This window comes from Lutra lutra, chromosome X, assembly GCF_902655055.1.
Source record: "Lutra lutra chromosome X, mLutLut1.2, whole genome shotgun sequence".
NCBI lineage: Eukaryota > Metazoa > Chordata > Mammalia > Carnivora > Mustelidae > Lutra > Lutra lutra.
The window spans coordinates 68,355,073-68,379,522 of record NC_062296.1 but is presented as its reverse complement, the minus strand read 5'-3'; the positions used below and the strand labels follow the sequence as shown (position 1 = coordinate 68,379,522).

The 24,450-nt window shown below is 38.4% G+C and overlaps 1 non-coding gene across 1 annotated transcript; it reads right to left on the bottom strand.

The window, feature by feature from the left end:
• Positions 1-3,275: 3,275 nt before the first annotated feature.
• LOC125092580 (U4 spliceosomal RNA) lies at positions 3,276-3,415 on the bottom strand. Its single transcript, XR_007125017.1, has one exon. It is a non-coding gene; the product is annotated as a U4 spliceosomal RNA (small nuclear RNA).
• Between the last annotated feature and the right edge of the window lie 21,035 nt (positions 3,416-24,450).

Here is a 24,450-nt window from a genome sequence, read left to right as displayed (position 1 = left end):
TTATGATTTCATGAATCACATTTCTAATATAAATAATGCCCTTGAATGGCACCCCAGCTATTCCATAATTAAATATGATCCAGGTCTATTACATAAATATCTGAATGATAAAATGCTACTCCTTTGTATCTAATAATTTTATACATACATAGCTGGCTAACTTTATTTTTGCTTGCTTGTTTTACTTAAACATGTATATTGAATTTATATGTTAGATACTCTTCTTTTTTTTTAAAGATTTTATTTATTTATTTGACAGAGAGAGAGATCACAAGCAGGCAGAGAGGCAGAAAGAGAGGGGGAAGTAAGCTCCCTGATGAGCAGAGAGCCCGATGCAGGGCTTGATCCCAGGACCCTGAGACCATGACCCAAGCCGAAGGCAGAGGCTTAACCCACTGAGTCACCCAGGTGCCCCTGTTAGATACTCTTCTAAGCACCATAAAAATATTGATTTCATCTTCACAGAACTGTCTGCAGTAGGTATTATTATTTTTAGTTTAAAGACAAAGAAACTGAGGGCTCATAAGTTTCAGCAGCTTGTCTAAAGTAATCAGATATAAAGTAGTGAAGCTGGGCTTGAGTGCATTGTCTAGCCTCAGGATCTGGGCTCTTACCCAATAAACAATACTGTTATAAATAGAATATATCTGTAAAACACTGATAAATAACCAATAAAATAAATTTTAGACAAATACCATATGGTTTCACTTATATGTGGTATTTAAAAAACTAAACATATGAATAAACAAAAAGCAGATATAGATGCATAAATACAGAGAAATGATGGATGCTGGAGGACAGAGGGTGGGGGAATGGGCAAATGGGTGAAGGGAAGTGGGAAGTTACAGTCTTCCATTTATGTAACGAATAAGTCATGGGAATAAAAGGCACAGTATAGGGAATATAGTCAATATATATATATATTTTTTTTAGAGAGAGGAAGAGAGAGCAAGCACAGGCAGACAGAATGGCAGGCAGAGGCAGAGGGAGAAGCAGGCTCCCTGATGAGCAAGGAGCCCGATGTGGGACTCGATCCCAGGACGCTGGGATCATGACCTGAGCCGAAGGCAGCTGCTTAACCAACTGAGCCACCCAGGCGTCCCTATAGTCAATATTTTTAAAGAGCCCTGTATGGTGACAGATGGTAGCTACTTGTGAGCACAGCAAAACAGAGTTGTTGAATTAATATGTTGTATACCTGAACTAATGTAACATTTTCAACAAAACACTTCCCCCGAAAAAGAAAAAAAATTTAAAAATATTTTTCGGTCTGCTGCTCAGAATTAGCTTAACTAAGCCTGCTAAATGTCAGGGAACATATATTGAAAAGGAGATTAATTCCCAGGAAATTTATTAAGGAGTGCTTTCAGGAGCAACACCTGTGGGGAGAGAGCATGAAGCAGGATTAAGCAGAGTGTGGGCTGTGATTCAATCACCAAAAAAAGGAAAAAAAAAAAAAAAAGTCTTAGCTGACCTCATGTGATGGTCTGAAACTAGAAAGCCTCTTCAAAGTTGTCCTAAATTAAAGTGTTGTAATCAAGACTTTATATCCCTGCATCAGTCAGACAATGGATACGGTCAGCCTATGGAAAAAAACGTCCCGACCTTGAGCAAGCGTGCTCTCTTGGCTTCAATCAAGGACAATTCTCCAAAAGGGCTGACAGCTTCAAGCTCTCAGGAGGTTTTATTTCCATTTGCTGGGCTTCAGTTTTGAAGGGTTATCTGGGTGGTACCTAAGTGCCTCCACTACAACTTCCAGAGGTATAGGAAAGACACCTTGGGCAGCATTGTCCTAAGCCATGATTTTTAGAACACTTCATATCGCAGCAGGTCAGGAGCAATCCGTATTTCATAACTGCCCTTTTCATGCCTTGCAGTGAGCTTGAGGGACTTCAAGGCTCATCAAGGAGAAAGATATGATCACTAGGAGGCAGTAGCGCCCAATGAGGTTTACTTGGGCAGCTGTGAGCTAGATTGCCCTCGAGGAGGAAGAGCCTCAGAAGCAGGCAACTTCTTGAAGCAACAGCACAGAGCTATCTTCAGGAAGAAAGGGGAAAGGAACTCCTGAAGGAAGCAAGGAATCAGACAGGAGATGGGTGTGTCTGGGTGATATTGCTCAGTACCGCAGTATGGGGGTCTGTCAAGAGAATTCTGAAGGGAAACAGCGACTTGGAGTTTTTAATGGCTACAGTTTATGTCATCTCTAGATAGATGTTGGGTGTGGTCTGTGGAGGTATACAAAACAGGAAAGATCTAAATGGCTAAAAATCTGCTTATTTGTGCTATATTCAAACAAAGTAGATGTAAAAACATTTAAGTTTGGTGCCTATGGACTTTCAAGCTAAGATCTTTGCCTACTGGGAAGAAGTAAAGAACATACAGCCAAGGTTCACGGGCAATCTTATGTATCATCTGCTACAGAGCCGTTGTCCAGGTACTAAGGCCTATATACCAAGACCAACCATATTTACAGCCTTCATTTTAAAGGCAAACAACTCCCATATTTTTAAATTTAACATGAAAATATGACCAATGTAGTGACATCATCAGCATATTTTTTAAAACCTTCAAATGCTGTCAAACTAAAAACAAGTAAATATTCCATGTGACTTAAGTCATATTCTTTATTACTGGCATGTCAAGTTTGCTATACATCAATAATGTACCTTATTCATTCTGTGTTTCATCTACTATAGCCTTAGTGAAGTATTAAAATACGCTAATATTACAGTATTTTTATCTATTATTTTCTCTTCCATTACCTGTAGTTGCCATGTTTTTTAATGCATTCTTTTAACACTATATGCATTTTAATTGACTTTAGCATTAAAAAGTGCCAATCCTTCCCATGCGTAATGCTTTTAGGCTCGTTATATTTTATTTGATAACAGGTATTAAATTCTTGATTTCTTATTGTTTCCTTTTGCCTGATACACCTTGACACTTCCCTTTATTTTAGCCTTTATGAAGCAAAATGTTTAATACTTTTAAACATACTTTTATCTTGAATTGTAAGCCAAATTGGATATTGTATTTAATAGATGTGTTAAGCCCATTTTTTTGTGTGACAGAGCTAGAATCTGAACATACCATTTTTGACTTCTAGTCAAGTGCTTCTTGTACTAGAAGCTTCCATCTCGGGATACTTAGAACCCTAGACCCCTAGGGATATACCTGAAGAAAGAAATAAGGGCATTATATTTAAAGCTCGAATAAAAATCAATCACGCACTTCCCTGTAAAAAGGCCATGCAGGTAAATGAAAAGGTGAAGTGAATTAGCTAAAATTACAGGAACTCACTGAGAAAAATAACTGCTCCCTTCCCTCTACAGAAACTGTGTTGGGCAATTTTAATTAGCAATAATCGCGCCTCGGATAAACCTCATTGGCTACGATACTGCCACTGCGCAAAGCTATGTGTTGGGCAATTTTAAATCTTAATTAGAAAATGTGGGAAAAAAAGAAAATGTGAATGATTAATTATTACTTAATCAACACAACTCGTTTGAAAGCCAGCTCTTTCAGAACACCAGGCCAGTGGGAGGAAAATTAAAATGAAGGTCGTCTAGGGGTGCCTGGATGGCTCAGTGGTTGAGTGTCTGCCTTCCGCTCTGGTCATGATCCCCTTTGGGCTCCCCGCTCAGTGGGAAGCCTGCTTCTCCCTTTCCCACCCCACCTGCTTGTGCTCCCTCTCTCATTGTCTGTGTCTCTCTGTCAAATAAATAATAAAATCTTGAAAAAAAAAGTGAAGTTAGTCTCCTTGGGAAAGGGCTTGTGCCCTATTACATTAATACGTACAGAATTTATATAAATATTTTTTTCTGTCATAAAGTATTATAAAATTCGAAATTCTACTCAATATTTAAGGTACAATTCCATGGTATTGATAACATTCACAGTGTTGTAGATCATCACTCATCTCTATCTCCAAGTCTTTTTCTTTACCTCAAACATAAATCATGTAGCCATTAATCAATAATTCTGATCTCCCCCTCCCCCTAGCCCCTGGTAAATCTACCTTCGGATGATATAATTTTCTTTTCCTTTCCAGGTATTTCACACAAATGAAATCATAATATGTATCCTTTTGTGTTCAGCTTACTTGACTTAGCACATTTTTTATATTTATCCATGTTTAGTATCAGCATGTCATTTCTTTTAGGGCTGAATAATATTCCATTCTATGTACATACAGTACATGCAGTTTATCCTACAATCTGTGGGTGGACACTTGGGGTTTTTCTATCTTTGGCTATTTTGAGGAATGATGTGATGAACAATGGTACACAGTATCTGAGGTTTTTCTTAGTTATATTGTGATATACCTAGAAGTATAATTTACAGATCATAAAAGTAATACTATGTTTAACTTTTAAGTATTCAAGGGGGTCCCTGGGTAGCTCAGTGGATTAAAGCCTCTGCCTTCGGCTCAGGTCATAAAACCAGGGTCCTGCTTCCTCCTCTCTCTCTGCCTGCCTCTCTGCCTACTTGTGATCTCTGTCTGTCAAATAAATAAATGAAATCTTAAAAAAAAAGGTGTTTAATTATTCAAGTCCTTTGCACATTTAATTGGGTTCTTTGTCATTTTGTTATGGAGCTATACCATTTTATATGTATATATATATATCTAGGCAAACACTATACATTCTCCATATTAAAACTTTATCCAATACATGATTTACAAAAATTTTCTCTAATTTTGTGGGTGATATTTTCACTTCCTTGATAATGTCTTTTGAGGGACAAAAGCTTTTAATTTTAATGAAGTCCAATTATCACTTTTTCTACTGTACTCATGCAAATTTCAAAAGTAATTCAGCAGATGCAATGACAGAAATTTAGTTACCAATGCTACTGGAATTCTGAAGTGACACAGAACTAATAATGCTATCTTATGCTTTTAACTGATGTTCCAATCATGACATTTTCAGCGCCAGATTATTTCTATGGGCCCTCAGGGTCTATGTTACTGTGAATCATCATGATTGGCATGCCATAATTAAGCACAAAATATGACAAACAAATGTCATTCATCTTTACAAGAAATTATTTTCCTGCATACTCCTGACCTCATAACTGGAGATAAAATTTTTTAAAATAACAGGCAATTACAGAGAAACATAAAGTGATAAAGTTATGTTGGAAGTATTAGCCAGTTCAAAAGTAATATCCTGTACTCTGATTGGCATCCTGGGCATTACATCTGTTAAAACCAGACTGGCAGTTAGAATTTAAGAAAATGGGTTTGACGGCATAGCCAAATGCTCACCTATTACACAGATGACTCAGTGTAAGTTCCTGGCATTTTGCTGACTGCCGAGGTTAGAAAAATATGTCAGTGATTATTAGAAATAATATAGCTAGAATGCATTTTTGATGGCTTGCTGATAGACTGTCGAAAATTATTGTACTTGCTGGGGCATCTGGGTAGCTCAGTGGGTTAAGCATCTGCCTTTGACTCAGGTCATGATCCCAGGGTCCTGGGATTAGGCTCCTTGCACAGCAGGGAGCCCGCTTCTACCTCTCCCTCTCCCCCATCCATGCTCTCTCTCCCTCTCTCTCTCACAAATAAAATCTTGAAAATAAGTTATTGTACTTATTCCAAACAAAATTCTATGCTGTCTACTCAGCCTATTTCCAGGCCTGCAAATAAGTACACCCTTATAACTTGATGTATCCACCTACCCCCAAATGGAGTTCATGCACTTATGTGATTACAGCTTCTAATCTTCCAAGAACAAGAAACTGAGTGCATTCTGTCATGCTTCATTCCTAAACCCAGCATGCAAGTGAAATCCCCCTAAACGAACAATCAGACAAGTAGTTATGACTTTGTTGATGCATCCTTGAGTCTCCATCCAGCCATCCAATCCCATAACCCTTTTGAAGTTCAGAGGCAATAAGAGATGTGTGGATCCCTGAAACATAGTCTTTACTATACATTGCCTTACATAATACCCAACTGAAAGTTTTTTCAAGGTCCTGCTGTGTTCCTACTGTTATAGTTTATACATAACCTCACCTAGTCTTCTGTTCCTAACCTGGGTCCCTAAGCTGGCTAAGACAGGAGAAATGTAAAAGAAGTTGAGAGCTATAGTCTGTTCCTATTGGTGTATCATGTCATGAGTAGGTAAGGTCTGCAGCAATCAAAAGCATTGAAATAAACTCTAGTGCTAGTGGCTCAGAAGTGCATTTATGTATGCCCTCATTTGTTACAAAAAAACTTTTAAAGGCTGTCACAAAGACATTAAACACAAGATGAATTACAAGTAAATTTTTTAGGAAGTTGAAACAACATTAGGGACATCACGTGCTGTCAGGGAGGAGATAAAGTATAATCCTGTCATTTGCTCTGGATATGCCAAAATGTCTTTCTAGTTGCTAGTGTATGGAGGAAAAATGAGTGACACAGTCATGCTCCACAGGTCAAAAACCAACCAATTGCTTGCATCAACCACTTTCCCTGCTGCTAACATCTGAAAGCCATTTCTCCCAAATATTTCATTTAAAAAGACTGGAATGGATCAAGGAAACCTTTGATAACATTACTAACTAATGATAAATCCCTTAGGATATTTCTGTGTCATCTGATGTTATGGATAGAAGACATCGTAACACAGAAATTCGCTGAATGCAGTCTTAGCATGGCTGGGGAAGATGTAGTAGATATCAGGTACAGAGCTTTGGGATTATTTAATTTGATCATAGTAGATTTTAGAGCCCCTAAAGGAGTAGATGGATTGCAAGACTTTCCTCTAATCATATACTAGTTTTATTTATTTGGTAGAGATACTAAGTCTTGCGTATACCTAGGTGAGCAGTTAGTGAGGTAGAGTTCCACCTGTTTCCTGAGAAGCCATATGCAGAGTGATTCAGAGACCCAGCTTTGCAGTCTTGGATTTTTACCCTAGAACATCACTTAATAGCCTCTGTATACCTCAGTTTTCTCTCCTTTAAAAATAGAGATGATGCCTATTTCAGAGGATCCCTGTCATGGTCAGAGTTCCTCAGAAGCCACTGTTGGGAAGAGATCTCAAGAACTGGCAGGGCGGGGCGCCTGGGTGGCTCAGTGGGTTAAAGCCTCTGCCTTTGGCTCAGGTCATGATCTCAGGGTCGTGGGATCGAGCCCCGCATGGGGCTCTCTGCTCAGCGGGGAGCCTGCTTCTTCCCCCTCTCTCTGCCTACTTGTGATCTCTATCAAATAAATAAATAAAATATTTAAAAAAAAAAAGGAACTGGCAGGGCAGTGGAGAAGTGAGATGATGGAAGGGATCCAACAGTGTAATACCTGCATTATCAGCTAAGTTACTACCGTGGATGATGAGGCTAAGGCCTGCTGGAAAACTGTGGAACCAGTGCAGAACACATACTTTAGAGGTGTCCCATTCAAGGGCCTGGGAAGTATGGTATTTAAGAACCAATTCCTGCCACGTGTTGGTTGAAGTTAATTTAGAGGTACCTTCAGGCTATCCCTGGTAGGCTGAGCAGGCTCTGGCATCCAAAGAAGGATCCTAGGTAAAAGAGTTGTGGTTATTGGTTTTTGGAAGATGGCCAAGATAAATTCTGTATGGGAAACTTACAGTGTCCTGGGGAAAAAAATGAAATGCTCTGTAGAGTTCATGTCATGTAAGTCAATCTTAAATAGTAACTATTATATACTATGTAAATCAGTTTAGTTACAAGTTAAACAACAAGCCATACTATCAGTTGAGTTAAAGATTGGGTTCACATCTTCGTGAGGCAACTGAAGAGCGTAACAAGGATTTATGCCTGAGTGGAGGCAACCCACCCCACTTGGGATGTTCTTGTGAATGGGGCAAAATTCTCCTTAGGAAGTAACTGTGAGTTGGCTTTAGTAAACAGGCCAGTGTGTGACCAAGACTTCCAATTTCTACTCCAACTAGTACAGCTGTGAAGATTTTTTGGCTTGGGTTTTTTGAGGTTTTTTTGTAGTTGTGCAGTTATTAACATGATAGAGAATGATTTTTAAAGTATATGTTTGATTAGTATTTAGTACATTCCCAGCGTTGTGTAGTCAATATCTGTCTACCTCCAAAATTATCATTCTGCAAAAGGAAACCTTGTACTAATCAAGCAATCACTCCCCAAGGCCTTTTCCTCCAGCCTCTGGCAATCACAAATAGGCTTGCTATACTGTGGATTTACCTATACGGGATACTTCATCCAAATCACACAATATTATCTGACAAGGGGTCAGATACGTAGGGCTTCTTTCACTTACTGTTTTCAAGGTTCATTTACATTGTAGCATGTTTTAGTAGTCCGTTCCTTTTATGGCCGCATAGTAATGGACAGTTTATTTATCCATTGACGGGCATTTGGGCTTGTTTCCACATTTTGACCACTGCGAATTGTGCTATAATGAACATGCACATCAAGTATTTGTTTGAGGATCCTTTTTCGGGTCTTTTGTATTTAAACCGTGAAGTGGGATGGCTGGGTCATCTGGTAGTCTGTGTTTACCTTTACAAGAAATAGCTGAACTGTCCTCCAGAGTGGCTGCTCCATTTTACATTTTCATCACCTGTTTACAAGAGTTTGGGTCTTTCCACATCCTCACCAATACTTGTTATTGTCCTCTTTTTAAAATTACATTAAGTGGTATCTCATTATGGTAGCTCACTGCCCCAATGACAACTGGCAGTTGTCTTTTCATGTGCTTGTTGGCCATTTGTAGATCTTATCAGATACAGGATTTGCCAATAATTTCTCCCATTCTGCATTTTGCCTTTTCACTCTCGATAATATTCTGTGATACACAATTTTAAATTTTGTTGAAATCCAGTTTACCTATTATTTTCTTTTACTGCCCATGCTTTTGATATCATAGCTAAGAATCCATTACCAAATCTGTGGTCAGGTTTTCATCTGAGCAGTATACTTTTAGCTCTAATATTTCGGTTATCGGTCAATTCTGAGGGGGGTTTTTGGTATATGATGGGAGGTAGGGTTCCAAATTATTTCTATTGCATGAAGATAGCCTTTTATCCCACCACCATTTATTGCAAAAACTATCCCTTTCCCAATGAATGGCGAATTCTCTTGCTCACGCTCTCTTTCTCTTTTTCCCAAATGACCCATGCATCATTCTCTATACTTATTCATCCTATTCTCCCTACAGCGCTTTCCCCCATGTTTCCCACCTGCCAAACTTTAGTCATGCTATCTTCAGGTACAAGTTCAAATGCCTTCTCTCTCCAGATCTTTTCTGCATCTGCTAAGCCTGGAATGATTACTTCCCTCACTGGAATTCTGTGGCTGCTTATTCACACCCTTATTGCAGTATTGTAGTTAATGTTGTCTTTCTCTCTGCATTGTCACATCTTTGAAGGCAGGGTTGGTGTATTAGGCACTTGTATAGCAAACAGAACAGAGCAGTCCTCCAATGCTTGCCTGCTGGAAAACTAGACGATGAATAAAATATTGTAAATATCTAGACCTTTAATCAACAAAATAGGAATAAAGTGAAAAAGACTCCTTGAATTTTAAATGGCAGTATTTCTGGGACACATGAGAAAAAGTGGAAATGGCCAAGATGTCAGGAGGAAAAAAGATGTTAGGAAATAAGCAATCTGCAAATTTGATAATGAGTTTGCAAATCCAAAAATTCTGTCTTCTTGGAAAAATAGCAGTATAGTGTGTACATGTCTGTGTGTATAGAGGGGACCAGAGGGGCTAGACACAGGATTTGAAATGCTGTGAGATCATACACACCTAATTTCCCTCTTGGTAGTATGTTATGAATTTTGAACTTCTCAGTAACAGAGATTCTATGACTTCTGTAGCATCTAAAGGCACATTCACATTGTCCTTTGAAAGACAGAAGGGTTGAACATAGTCTCATCATGAACTAACATCATGAACTAATGGCAAGACATTTGCAGATGTTTAATGAGAAGTTACAAATTTAGTACCTTTTATAATGAGTACCTTTGGCATATATGTGAAACACTTTTACTGTTTTAGTCAATCATGTTTCTCTATAGTCCTTCAAGAAATGCAGGCCAGGGGCGCCTGGGTGGCTCAGTGGGTTAATAAGCCTCTGCCTTCGGCTCAGGTCATGATCTCAGGGTCCTGGGATCAAGTCCTGCATCGGGCTCTCTGCTTGGCAGGGAGTCTGCTTTCTCCTCTCTCTCTCTCTCTCTGTCTGCCTCTCTGCCTACTTGTGATCTCTCTCTGTCAAATAAATAAAATAATAAAAAAAAAGAAAGAAAGAAATGCAGGGCAAATTAGGAGGTTTCATTACCAAGGAAAACGAGTACAAGGATATACATAGAAGATACCTAGAAAAAACAAGAGAGAAAGAGAAAGTTATTACAGAAAGTCAGAAAGTGAAGGTTATTCTCAGAAAGAGAAGGTTATTACAGAGAAAATTAGTACAGAGATTTCCTCACAAAGAAAAGGGAAGGAGGATCCTTTGCATACAGGAGAGGGAGCTAGAGAAAGAAAGAGAAGATATCAGAGGTTGGTGTCTTTCTTTGCCCCTGATCCTATATTGAATTTCAGAGGGAAAGGGGAATGAGTAGCTTAGTAAAACAAGATCATTGTTGCCAAACAAACCAACCAACCTCAAAGAAATCTTGTACCACACTGAGTTTGGGAATCTGGGTAAGAAGCACCTCAGTAAGCATCATGTGAACACATCACACCCAAATCAGAGTATAAAATTAGAAGCATGAAGAGTGGCAGTTCAGACAGAAGTAGTTAGAACCACAGTGTCCCCCTGTGGCAACTGTGTGAGAGGATTGATCCATGATTTCCTAATTGCCACCTATTGAGGTCATATAAAATAGCTGATGGTGTATGTTGGAGATGTTGCAAGGGGATCAACAAGGTAGGTCAAAGAGCCCATCTGGTTGAAAGCTACTGGGCCAGGTCATCCTTGTTCTGTGGTTCCAGTGGAGTTATAGCCAACCTTGTGGGAATCTTTATGCTGAGATAAAGCCTGGCCAGCCCTTAGAGCTCATCTATGACAAGAGAACCACGGATGTGCCTTTCATCAGCCTTAGATTTAAATATAGAAGACTACCAAGGACCAAGAGGATAGCAACAAAAATTCAGCTTTTGCTCTAGAGACAACTATCCCATCCCTGGAAAACATGCCAGCAGTCTACTGTTCATTCCCATCGACACCACTATATGAAGGAAAAGAGGGGAGAAACTCTGAGAATCTAATCATTTACCTGAGAGAGAGAGTGTACTTAAAAAAGTGATAGAACTAGAAAGAGATTGGTGTACCTTCATTGGGCATGTTTACAGTTTTTTCTACCCATGTAGCAGAAGGTTTCAACCACTTGTGGCAAATTAAGAAGACAAATTATTTCACAATGTCTTCTTAATGTTAAAATATTGATCCAACTATATTTTATAATACTTTCATATCTGTCTAATGCTTTATTAATTATTTGATCTCTGTTAAAAGTTTCATGAGAACATCTAAAATATATACTATAGTAAAACATTTTTGTTTACTATCAGATAGTTTATGTATAAATGGGCTAAGCACATATTTATAGAGTAATATATATAAATGAAAGATCAACCATCAAGAGGATAAGGAAGGAGCTGGCACACTAGTGCCCATGGGTCCAAACTGGCCCACTGCTTGTTTTTTTATGAATAGAATCTTACTGGAATGCAGCCATGATCATTAATTTAAATATTGTCTATGACTCCTTTTGCACTACACCGGCAAAGTTGAGTTGTTGCAATAGAGACCATATGGGCCCAATAATTAATTAATTAAGTAAGTAAGTATTAATAAATAAGTAAATAAATTGTAAAGCCCAAAATATTTACTACCTGTCCCTTTACAGATAAAGTTTGTTGAGCCCTGGCACAGGGAGTCAGTCATTGCAAATATTTGGCTTATTTTTACTTTTTTTTGTAGTAGCAATGATCTGTCTCTAAAGCCTCTATTTTTTAAAGGAATTAAGTTACAAATATGTTAAGATATTTTTAGAAGCACACTGAGTATCTCCATAATTATGTAAAGGCTTCAGTTTAATTAGTTAACAAATGGTTGTTTACTTTTTGGCTATTTTATGAAATAAATCCTGGATGTCAGAAATCAGGTAACTTGAAACCATTACAGTAAGACAAGCTACTGAAAGAAGATGATGTTTTCTTGTTTCCCCAAGTGTTCTAAAATAATGGAGTTTTTCTGTGCTTCTCTGCTAAGATACATTCTGCCATTATGGAACATAATAAGCAGTAGAACACTAATATCTACTAATACCCTAGACATTGCTTAAATTATCCACTTGGGTACAGAGAGGACAATTAAAAAGTAACCCAGTGAGCTTGTGCATTTTTAAAATACAAATAACATTTTTAGCCCATCTTAATTGCAGAGTTCTTCTAAAGGGGAGGCAGTAAAATCTTTAAAACTCCAACTCCAGTGTTTCTAGATTTTAAAAAAAAAAGTAGAGAAAGAAAGAGCAAATCCAGCTTGCACATTGAGCAGAGAGCTCCAGATGTCAAAACTTACTGAAAATCAACAGAGCTTTCCACAGACACAGGCTGCAAAGATCTTAGACTCATGCTGGGTTATTAGAACACTGATTTTTATATCTTTCTTCATTTTTGCCATTCTCCCTGCCATTAGGTGAAGAGAGTCAAACAATCAAGAATCAAATAAATAAGGCCAAGTCTTTCAATATTAAAAATGGAAAACCTGAAAACCCAAAAAAGAAAATATCAGGATATAATGTTTGAGACCAAAGGGAACCACCCATTTCCACATTTGCTGTTTAGTACTGTTCCTTTTATTCTTATGCAGCAGCAAGGCAATCTCATTTAGAGCCTCTGGTAGCATAATATGAGTTCATGATATTTACACTTGTGAGGTCTTAACTAAATTAATTTCAAGATTCAAAATCTGCACAAAACAACTAGCCTGAAGATTTTTGCAATGCAGGGCTCTTGAAATGAAAGTAAACTAGAAACAAATGAAGCAGATAACCCATAGCCATCTCCCTCAGTTCAGGAAAGCAGCATGATCAGAAATAGTTAAAGCTTGTACTATAAGCACTGCCATTAGATGATTGTCTATTTGTCAGTGACTCAGTTGTGTGCATCAGTCCAGATACATTTAATCAGTGAAATGAAGAAAAGAAATAAAATCTATGAGTTTTTTTCTTAGTAGTTAAAAATTATTTCAAACTCTTAGACCTAGAAAAATAAACCCTGAAGTTTTATTTTAAAAGACTCCTTGAGATGCCCGTACTTACATGATATACTCACAAGTTCATTCAATTAACACTACAATGAACTGTTTTGTTGTTGTTGTTGTTCAAAAAGGATGCCAACTGGATGAATTTAATAAATGAAGAAGACCCAAATGATTCAAGGATGAAAAGGGCAGGAAAAATTGCAAAGGTTAGAGCAATATATTGAAAAGGTTGAAAGAGTCTGGAACCAGCAGCTGAAAGGATGAGTTATTGATTCAAGTCCAGCTTCAGATGAATCCTTGGAGATTTGTTACAACTTGGAAGAAGATGCTCAGAATGAGATCAAGCACCAGTACTCAAGTGGCCCACAAAAGACTGGAGTTAATTATTTACTTGTTTCATTTCCCTTCTGTTTGGTAAAGAATTTCCCTTTCAACTTCCAGACTAGGATTTTTGGAAGTTATTAAGTTTCAGGACTGCTTATCACCATGCTGATCTATTTGTATAAAAGAAACAAATTTCTTTGATATTTTCCCTTCTGTATGGGGATTCCTGGGGTTTGGGTTTTGGTTTTGTTTTTTATTTTTTATTTTTTTTAATTTTTGGACAAGCAAGAATATTTTGAAAATATTTGGTTCAGCCCATGTATAAGACATATGTCTGTTACTCTCAAAATAATTTACTTTTAGAATAAGTAAATTACTGGGGTGCCTGGGTGGCTCAGTGGGTTAAGCCGCTGCCTTCGGCTCAGGTCATGATCTCAGAGTCCTGGGATCGAGCCCCGCATTGGGCTCTCTGCTCAGCAGGGAGCCTGCTTCCTCCTCTCTCTGCCTGCCTCTCTGCCTGCTTGTGCTCTCTCCGTCACATAAATAAATAAATTCTTTAAAAAAAAAAAGAATAAGTAAATTACTCATTTTTGGGGAAAAAAAACACACTTCAGTCACCCACAGGCCCTGCACTGATTTCAGGACTCCCGTTTTACATTGGATTCCACTGCCCTAGGGTGGCAATTTTTTTTTAAAAGATTTATTTATTTATTTGACGGAGAGAGAGAGATCACAAGCAGGCAGAGAGGCAGGCAGAGAGAGAGGGGGAGAAGCAGGCTCCCTGCTGAGCAGAGAGCCCGATGCGGGGCTCGATGCGGGGCTCGATCCCAGGACCCTGAGATCACGACCTGAGCCGAAGGCAGAGGCTTAACCCACTGAGCCACCCAGGCGCCCCTAGGGTGGCAATTTTTAAGCTCTTTGGTGTTCTCCAAGATACAAAGTATATTCCTCCATCGCCTTTCTTCCCAATCAAGACTTAAGAGTGAAAATAAGTAATAATAACATTAAAATGTGATCTAAAATTTTCATCGGCATTATCAGTATTAGAGTTGTTTGGTGAACTGTAGGCACTTATGAAAATAGTCATGAAGACAAGCTGAAGTCAGATACCTGGGTTCAGGTATCAGTTCAAACTGTTACTAGCTGTCTGATACTGATTTCTCTACGTCTCAGTTTCCCAATCCACAAAATGGGGTTGAAGGCGACACTTCCACTATAGGATTGCAATGAGAAGGCATTGAAACAATTCTCAGGCTGGTGGGCAGCACTTTTAGATGCTTGGGAAATGATTAACCATTATTTTTTAAAGTTATTCTTCAGGCATACTGTGCAGATGCAATGAGAGTGAAAAATGACACAGTATGCGCAAAATCACATGCTCTACATTTTTATAATTATGTTTATGAAAAGAAGAGCTGTAAAACCCAAGCCAGAAAATTAATATAAATGCCAGTAATTTGACATTTACATTATAATACCTATCTTTGCCATCTGGGTATAGATTCTGCTTGATTCAAGGAATCTCATGATTCAAATAATTATTGGTTTTGAAATTTAATTAAGTTGACTTGTTCTAACAATATACTATCATATCTTAACATAGTGGAAGTTGACTAAAGCTTGATAAACAACCCTTTTAAGTGCCCAAGGATGAAAGCGAAAAAATACCCCAGTGGTGAAGTAAAGAGGTATGATCAGCTGTGCAAATATGGAAAGAAGCAAAAGAGAAACAACAAGCAGTTCTTTTGTTTGAATCAGCATCTTTGTGTACTGGGTCTAGGCAAGGTTGATGTTCATGTAAGGGATGTCTTGCCTTGTGCATATCCTTCATTCTCACTGTGCCTACTTGATGACTACTGGTAAAGCACACCCTGGTAAGCAGTGTTTAGTGGTACTCACAGCACACTGACCACACAGAATCACTGGAGATATAGAAGGAAATCGGGATTAATGTGTTAAGCTGATTTACAACCTCCCTTACTAATAATATGCCTTTTATTTTGAAGCCCATAATGTAGTGTCCCTTTCATGGTACCTATCAAAGTATCAGGAACCTAAATTATGGGCTTGGTGAATTTAAAAGGAATGAATGGATTCTAAGCATAGATGCAATGAAGTTTTCCTTATCCTCCTATCACATACCATGCAGGACACTAATATGATCAGCTGGAACAACATGACACTATGTAGTATTAGATTAAGTTTCCACTTTAGAAATTGTGAATGGAGCCAGCAACTCCATCACAACATGAGGAGAGGTAGGGTATCTTTTGTAATCAAAATGCGGCATAGGGATTAAAACAATATTTAATATCAATATTTAATATTTACAGGATGAGTGATACATATTTGAAAAGTCAGTTATTTTTTACTAATGTATTCTTCCAGATAACATTTCAAAAAATAAAATTACAGTTTATCAGTATAACTTAATCTTTGTAAAATACGGAACTTCATACCAAAGAAACTTGGATAATTGTCATGAAAGAAAAACTAAATTTTATATTAATAGCAGTTTATAGTGTGCGTGTGTGTGTGTGTGTATGATATAGTATATATGTCCTTGCTGTATATATGAGTGGTTGATCTACAGCAAATATTTTTCCTTTCATTCCATTTCATTTCATACGGGCTCCCTCCCCCTTGACAGCTCAAAGTTACAGTATACTCTACATGGGTATAAATTAATTTCACTATCAGCTTTAGCAAAAATTTTTTAAAAGGTAAACATAAAAAAATTGCATTCTCTATATTCTTGCAACTTAATAAATACGACAAAATTCTTTTTTTAATAAAGATTTATTTATTTGAGAGACAGCACAAGCAGGGGATAGGCAGAGGGAGAAGCAGACTCTCTGCTGAGCAGGGAGCCCTACATGGGGCTTGATCCCAGAACCAAGATCGTGACCAAGGCATTTAACCACTCAGATGCCCCAATTTAAAAAAATTCTTTGTTTGTGTGTGTATTTCTCTGACCCTCTCTCTGTTTGTCTCTCTATCCTTACAACATAAAGACCCATCTACTTCACTGGAAAGAAGATAAATTAGCACATAAAATTGTATTTTATTCTAGTTCTGCTACTTACTGACCATGTGGTTTAAGTATTTTGGCCTCCTGGCCTCAAATTCTTTTTCTGTAGCTGTAAGTGAGAGGCCTATGGTGACAATTAAGTGAAGTAGTGTATACATATAACCAATCAGTAATCCAATTGCAAATCCCTCATTTTTGCCAAAAGTTCATTGAAATTCACTGAAAATATATCTTTCACAGTTTCAAAGAAAAACCATTGTCTTTAAATGCAGCAAACTACTAGATTAGTTAAAAGGAATATATTTAAGATGTTGAATTTAGGAAGTGTCTGAACCTTAAAAACTTTTCATCCAAAACAAATGTCAGGAAGTGATGTCAATAAGATGGTTGAGTAGGAAGTCCTAGACCCTCCTTCCTGCCACAAACACACCAGTTCAGCAACAATTCTTGGGAAATTTTCCTTTGCAAGAAATCCAGAAGTTATCTAAAGGGCTCCTGCATCCCAGGTGAATGTAAAACCAGACTCTCAAAAGCTGGTAGGAAGAGTCCCTTCCCCAGGTGCAGTGCCAATCAGGGAGACACCTCTCTCCCAGCTTTGCTCAGGAGAAGAATGGGGTTGGCTCTCATGTCCAACATTCTAACATTTCCCAGAAGACTCTACACAGAACTGGCTTCTGTCTTGCCACTCTTGGAGCTCTGATGGACCCAGCAGGTTAGCTACCTGGGGGTGGCTGGGGCTGGTAGATACCATAGATTATCCCTTCTTCTCAGCAAAGAGTGAGTGGATGAAAAAAATCCCAGCTTTCAGCTTCTTGCTGAGGAGGGAAAGAGTTGATCGAGGTGTCCTATGACCCAGTATCTCCAGGGCTATCTAAAGAACTGGCATCAGACTTCCATCTTAGATATGGTGTCTGAACTGGCATCTACAAGTTGTTAGGCATGGTGTAGACTAGTCATTTAAGGAAAAACAGATGGGGTCTTGGGGGAAACATAGATGGTGCTTTGAATAGGCAGATGCCATAGACTCCCAACCTATGGATGATCACAAGAGTGAACAGATAAAACCACAGCTACCTGCTTCTTTCTTGGGAGGGAAAGAGCTCAGAGAAGCCCCCACAATCTCTGTCAGGGCTGATTGGTGGAGATAGTCTACACAGGCCAGGTCATGATTGCTGACAGAGGTGCCTGCTTGGTCTAATGTGCAGACACCAATGAAGAAAGTCAAGGAAATTGAAGAGTCAGGTAAAGATGTTACAAAGGAACAAGAGAAATCTGTAGAAACCTGCCCTAATAAAGCAGAGTTATATGATTTACCTGACAGGAATCTTGGTATTTTTCCAAAGAAGACATAGAGATGGCAAAGAGACACATGAAAGGTGTTCAACATCACTTATCATACGGAAAATGCATATCAAAACCACAGTGAGAGGTCACTTCACACCAGTTATAGTCCAAGACGGCAACATAAGACTATCCTAAAATCATGTCCTGCCATAAACATACAGAATCTAATCATGGAACAATTCCCTCTGAGAGAAATCTAGAAACTACCTAAAGCAACAACTACATACCTGTTCAGTGAAAAAATACCACATCACCCACATCGAAATGGGTAGGGAAAACTGAGATGCTCACCATTAAACCCCACTCCCAGCACATGCCATACAATTGAAAGTGAACTCCCAACTCCAAGCCTCTCTCTGAGGAGTTTGGACCTCACAGCTAGTGCCCAAAGTTTAAAAAACCCCATCTGAGGAAAAGGACCCCAAAACACCTAGCTCTGAATGACAGTTGGTCTTACATTCAGGAGACTCACAGTATTATAGCAAACAAATTAAGTTTTTTTTTAAATTTTATTTGAGAGAGAGAGAGAGCATGAACAGGAGGGTGGGGGTGGAGAGGGAGAAGTGGGGCTCAATCCCAAGACCCTGGGATGATGACCTGAGCTAAGGGCAGACACTTAACCAACTGAGCCACCCAGGTGCCCCACAAATTGACAGTTCTTAAAGGGCTCTCTGAGGCTGTCACCCCAAGGCTCGGAGGGAGCAAGCAAAAAACACCCACTCCCCAGTGTTTCCCTGAACACAGCTTATTTGCATCCCTTAAGTGCTGCCTGAGGGTCAGGCTTCTCATATGGCAGATACCTCAAGGCTGAGTGTGATACTCCCCAGAGACCAGGGAAGCCTGTGGACTCATACCCTGCCCTCTCCATCTAGCCCATTGCAAGTCACCACTATCTCCCCAGAAGAAGTTTATACACACATCTGTTACCCTAGCTTTTGTGGATATATACCCAGAAGTGAGATTATTGAATCGTTATGCTTTCTGAAATAAGCCAGTGACAGAAAGACAAATACTGTGTGATTCCATTTATATGAGGTATCTAAAATAGTCAAATTTGTAGAAGCTGAGAGTAGAATGGTGTTTGTTCAGGGCTGAAGGAGGGGGGAATGGGAATGTGCTGTTCAAAGTTTATAAAGTTTCAGTTATAGAAGATGAGTAAATTCTAGAAATCTTGTGTATAACGTGCCTATACTTAGCAATAATGTATGTGCACTTAAATATTTGCTAAGGGGGGGTGGTCTTGAGATAAAACTCTGCACCCCTCTTGGTGCTCATCAGAGAATCTGCTTAAAGATTCTCTCCCTCTGCCCCTACCCCTACTCGCATGGACACTCTCTCTCTCTAAATAAATCTTAAGAAAAAAAATATATCACTAAGAGGGAGGGGCACCTGGCTGGCTCAGTCAGAAGTGCATGTGACTCTTGATTTCAGGGTCATGAGTTCAAGCCCTATGTTGGGTGTAGAGATTATTTAAATAAAAACTTAAATACAAAACAAACCAAAAAAAAAAAAAAAGAAAAAGAAATGTGACTGAAGAAATGACAGCAATTATTTAAGCCATTTTTTCAGTTCAGGTTTTTATTGATCCCGAAAGTACCAACTGGAGGGCTAAAGTTCAGTGTGACTCATAAATCTGGAGAAGAGAGGGGGCATGGGAATGGATTTCAGGGTCAACCATGGATGATGAGTCCTGGAAAAGACCCTAGACTTTTCACTGGAATCAGAAGTAATCCACTCTGAGATTAAGCGTATAAACCTCAAAGCTTCTCAATTCCTGATTGGATTAATGTGATTTGAACCGCTGGCTCACCTCTCTAAGCTGGCTGCTCTAATGCATTATTTTTTTCCTGGCATTAAAAACTATTTCCAAGGTCACAAGTTACTTCTGGTGCTGTGGTTGGTTGTGTATTTTACTAGCCAAGCTCAGGAAATATCTCAAGTCTTAACCCATTACTAGACTGAAAACAAAAACTAAGGAGAGATATGTACAATCTTATCATTAGACATAGTTTTCTAATAAATTTGATAGAGAAATGTGCAAAATTGTTAGAATTCAATTACGTAAAGTATACTGTTGATAATTACACTGACACGTTCAGTGCTTATTGTGGTGTATTTTGTTTTGACATTTTTTATTTTATGGTGAGATGATTTCATCTTTCTTGTTTAAGGAAAATTTAGTATTAACACTTATTCAACTTACTGAATTTATTTTTATATATTTTTTTAAATTAAATTATTTATTTGAGAGAGAAAGAGAGAGAACAGGGGGCAGGGGCAGAAGGAGAGAAAGACTCTCTAGCAGACTCCCCGCTGAGTGAGGAACATGTGTGGCTCCATCCCACAAACCCAAGGTGAAATCAAGAGCTGGACACGCAACCAACTAGGCCACACAGGCACCCCTCAACCTAATGAATTTAAATCTATTGTCTGAACTGAAACAGGAAATGTAATTAAGTAAAATTTGGCCTGTTGAATTGAATGTATGTATATTTTCACATAAATGTTATCCAGTGACATGCATCTCTGGAGGGCTCAACTTATGATCATCGTGTGTTCAGCTCCAATGCAGAGAGCTTGTGGCACTCTAAAAGCATAACTATATTCATTTCCCAGCTCTGTCACCATTTGTGCAAAGTTGAACAAGCAAATTAAGATCTTTGAACCTCAGGGGGATCTGGGTGGCTCAGTCGGTTAAGTATCCAATTCTTGATTTCAGCTCAGGTCATGATCTCAGGGTTGTGGGATCGAGCCCCATCTCAGACTCTATACTCAGCATGGGGTCTGATTGTCTCTCTCCCCCTGCTTCACCCCCCACCCCCATGCTCTCTCTCTCTCTCTCGAATAAATAAATAAATAATTTTTTTAAAAAATCTACAAGCCTCAGTTCCATTTTCTATAAAATGGTAAGTTGCATTCCTACCTCCTACAGGTGCTGGGGCAATTTTGTGTGTGTATATGTATAAAATACCTGCTGCAATGAAGATAACAGAATAGATAGTCATTAAGTATTGGCCAACATTAACGTATATGGATGAAGAAAATACAAGATTTAGTCACTGCTCACAAAGTTCATACAATCACACTGGGAAGATACAATGGGTTGAAAGGTGACCCCCCAAAAGATATACCCATGTCAAATTCCAGGAACCTGTGCATTTTACCCTATTTGGGAAAAGGGTAATTTGAAGATGCAATTAATTTAAGGTCTTGAGATAAGGAGATCATCCTGGGTTATCCCTGTGGGTCTTTAATACTATGAAAGTCCTTATAAAAAATTTTGAGATAGAGGAGAAAACACAAAGAAGTGATAGAGACAGGGTGACCATGAGACAGAGATTAGGGCAATGGAGACACAAGGCAAGAAATGCCTACAGCTGGGACACCGGGGTGGCTCAGTGGGTTAAAGCCTCTGCCTTCGGCTCAGGTCATGATCTTGGGGTCCTGGGATGGAGCCCCACGTCGGGCTCTCTGCTTGGCAGGGAGCCTGCTTCCTCCTCTCTCTCTCTCTGCCTGCCTCTCTGCCTACTTGTGATCTCTGTCTGTCATATAAATAAATAAAATCTTAAAAAAAAGAAAGAAAGAAAGAAAGAAAGAAAAGAAATGCCTGCAGCTAACAGAAGCTGGAATTGGCAAGAAATTCTCCCGCAGAGCCTCCAGAGGGACTATGACCCCACTGACCCCTTACTGCTGGCTTCTAGAACGGAGAGACAATAAATTTCAGTTGTTTTGAGACACCCAGTTCGTGGTAATTTGTTACGGCAGCTCTAGGAAACTAATATAGGAGATGAGAGAAGGCTACGTTCCTAGTGGCAATTTATCAAAGAGTACCCATTATAATAAGTTATATCCTTATTTTCTTGCTTCAAATTGCAAAATAGTTCTACCCTTTAAAATTTCACAAATTAAGTCATTTATTCATGCATTTAGATGGTAATTACTTTGTCCTGATTATATGACAGATCAGTGCTAGGGGAACAGATATGAATTATTATTATCTTGAAAGAGCTTATAAACTAGCAAAGGGCATTTTCATGGAATAAAATTAAATGCAACATACAAACTATACCTAAGCCATTTGTGGACTTTGAAGTAGCAATAAATAATTGGGCAATTAATTTCAAAACACATAAAGTTGATTATTTTACTATAGTAATTGAATCACTCATGTGTATATACACACATACACATACTTAAGTCTGTGTCTTTTCAAAAATAAATTTTTCAAAAATAAATGCTAAAAGAGCACCTGTCAGCATTTTTTTAAAAGATTTTATTTATTTATTTGACAGAGATCACAAGTAAGCAAAGAGGCAGGCAGAGAGAGAGAGAGAGGAGGAAACAGGCTCCACGCAAAGCAGAGAGCCCGATGTCGGGTTCAGTCCCAGGACCCCGAGATCATGACTTGAGCCGAAGGCAGAGGCTTTAACCCACTGAGCCACCCAGGCGCCCTGACCTGTCAGCATTTTTAACTTAAATTCCTTCTTGTTCTAAAAATTGGTGCTATGGATCTTTGGAAAATTTAAGTGAAAATTAATTTTCATTATGGGAATTGGAAAGCTCAATCTTCTTGGTATGATCTCATTTGGTCCTATTTTTTGTTCTCAGAAAGTGAAATTAAAAAAAAAGGTGAGGGCAAAAACAAAAATTTGGTAACCATTTAATTCAATATTCAATAGGCTATTATTAGGCAGGAATCATTTTAACTTTTAACAAGGACCAGATATAAATTAACACATTAACATAAGAAATGAAGAGTGGCCATTTCAGGTATAAATCAAAAGTAGTAATGGATGCAATTTAGAATAAGGGGATATTTGGACAATTATCAAATCACATTACAGAAGTAACAAGACAACTTTCACAATAAGGTGGTGATGGGAGAGATATTCAGAAAACATACATTCAAAATGGCCATTACAGTTTGGTCGGTGATTGTTTCAGAGGATCTATCTCCAGAAAACATGAATACTCCACACATAAAAAAATGAGCAAATGGTCCATTTTCAAATAGAGACAACATTTAGGGCAATAAATAGCATCTGGGGAGAAAAGGTGGAAGTGAAGGATAATATACACAAGTTTACAATTCAATGTGGGCAAATATAATTTATTACAATTAAGTTTTACTTGAAAAAAACAATCAAAAATGACTACAGTAGTTATAGGAGGTATTAGAAGCATGGACTCATAAGATAAATGTACATTTAGAGAACTACTGCAAAATATTCAATGCTCATAATTACAAAGAAAGAAAAATAAAAATGTAAGATATGAAACACTGCACAATGACTAATTTCCTAGTCGACCTAGCATACTTTATAAAACTAGTATAGGAGTCAGCCTCCAAGGAAGTTGTCCATGGCCAGACAAATCAACAACTAAAATACAAAGCAATATGCCAGGATGACAAACATTGTCAACCATTTATTGCCCTAGCCATTAGTTCTAGTGTAATACTTTCACCACAGATCAGAGTAATTCATTCTATATCATGATCTAGTCCATATACACATACCTTTGGAAAAAAGTATCACTAAACAATTCCTAATCTTACTACATGTAATGTTCTCTGAGGTTTTTTTGCTTTTGTTTTTCTAAAGATAAGGACTCTCGTTTTTTGTTTTTTGAGATTCTAGTTATTTATTTGTCAGACAGAGAGAGCCCAAGCAGGGGGAGCAGCACACAGAGTAGGCAGAGGGAGAAGCAGGCTCCCCGCTGAGCAAGGAGCCCAATGTGGGACTGATCCCAAGATTCTGGGATCATGACCTAAGCTGAAGGCAGATGTTGGCCAAAAGCATATGAAAAGATGCTCAAAATAACTAGTCTTATGAGCAATGAAAATCAAAACCACAATGAGCTATCACCTCATACCCATGAGGATGGCTACTATTGAGAGACAATAACAAATGTTGGCAAAGATGTAGAAAAATTGGGACTCTTGTGCACTAATACGAAGAATGTAAAATGGTGCAGCCATTATGAAAAAAACTGAGGCTCCTCAAAAAATTAAAACTTTTGGGGCACCTGGGTGGCTCAGTGGGTTAAGCCGCTGCCTTCGGCTCAGTCCTGGGATCGAGCCCCGCATCGGGCTTTCTGCTCAGCAGGGAGCCTGCTTCCTCCTCTCTCTCTGCCTGCCTCTCTGCTTACTTGTGATTTCTCTCTGTCAAATAAATAAAATTTAAAAAAAAAAATTAAAACTTTTTTTTTACCATATAAACCAACAATCCTACCTCTGGGTATATATCCAGAAGATATCCTGAAGGAGGATCTCAGAGGGATATTTGCACACCCATTTCATTGTATCACATGTCCATCAAGGGATGAATGAATAAAGATAATGTGGTATATGCATACAATGGAATATTACGTAGCCTTTAAAAAAGACAAAAATCCTGTCCTGTGCTATGTGACTAAACCACAAATACATTATGCTGAGTGAAATAAGCCAGTCACAAAAGGACATATACCAAATGACTCCACTCATATGAAGTATCTAAAGTAGTCAAAATCCTAGAAACTGAAAGTAGAAAGGTCATTGCTAAGGACTAGAGGA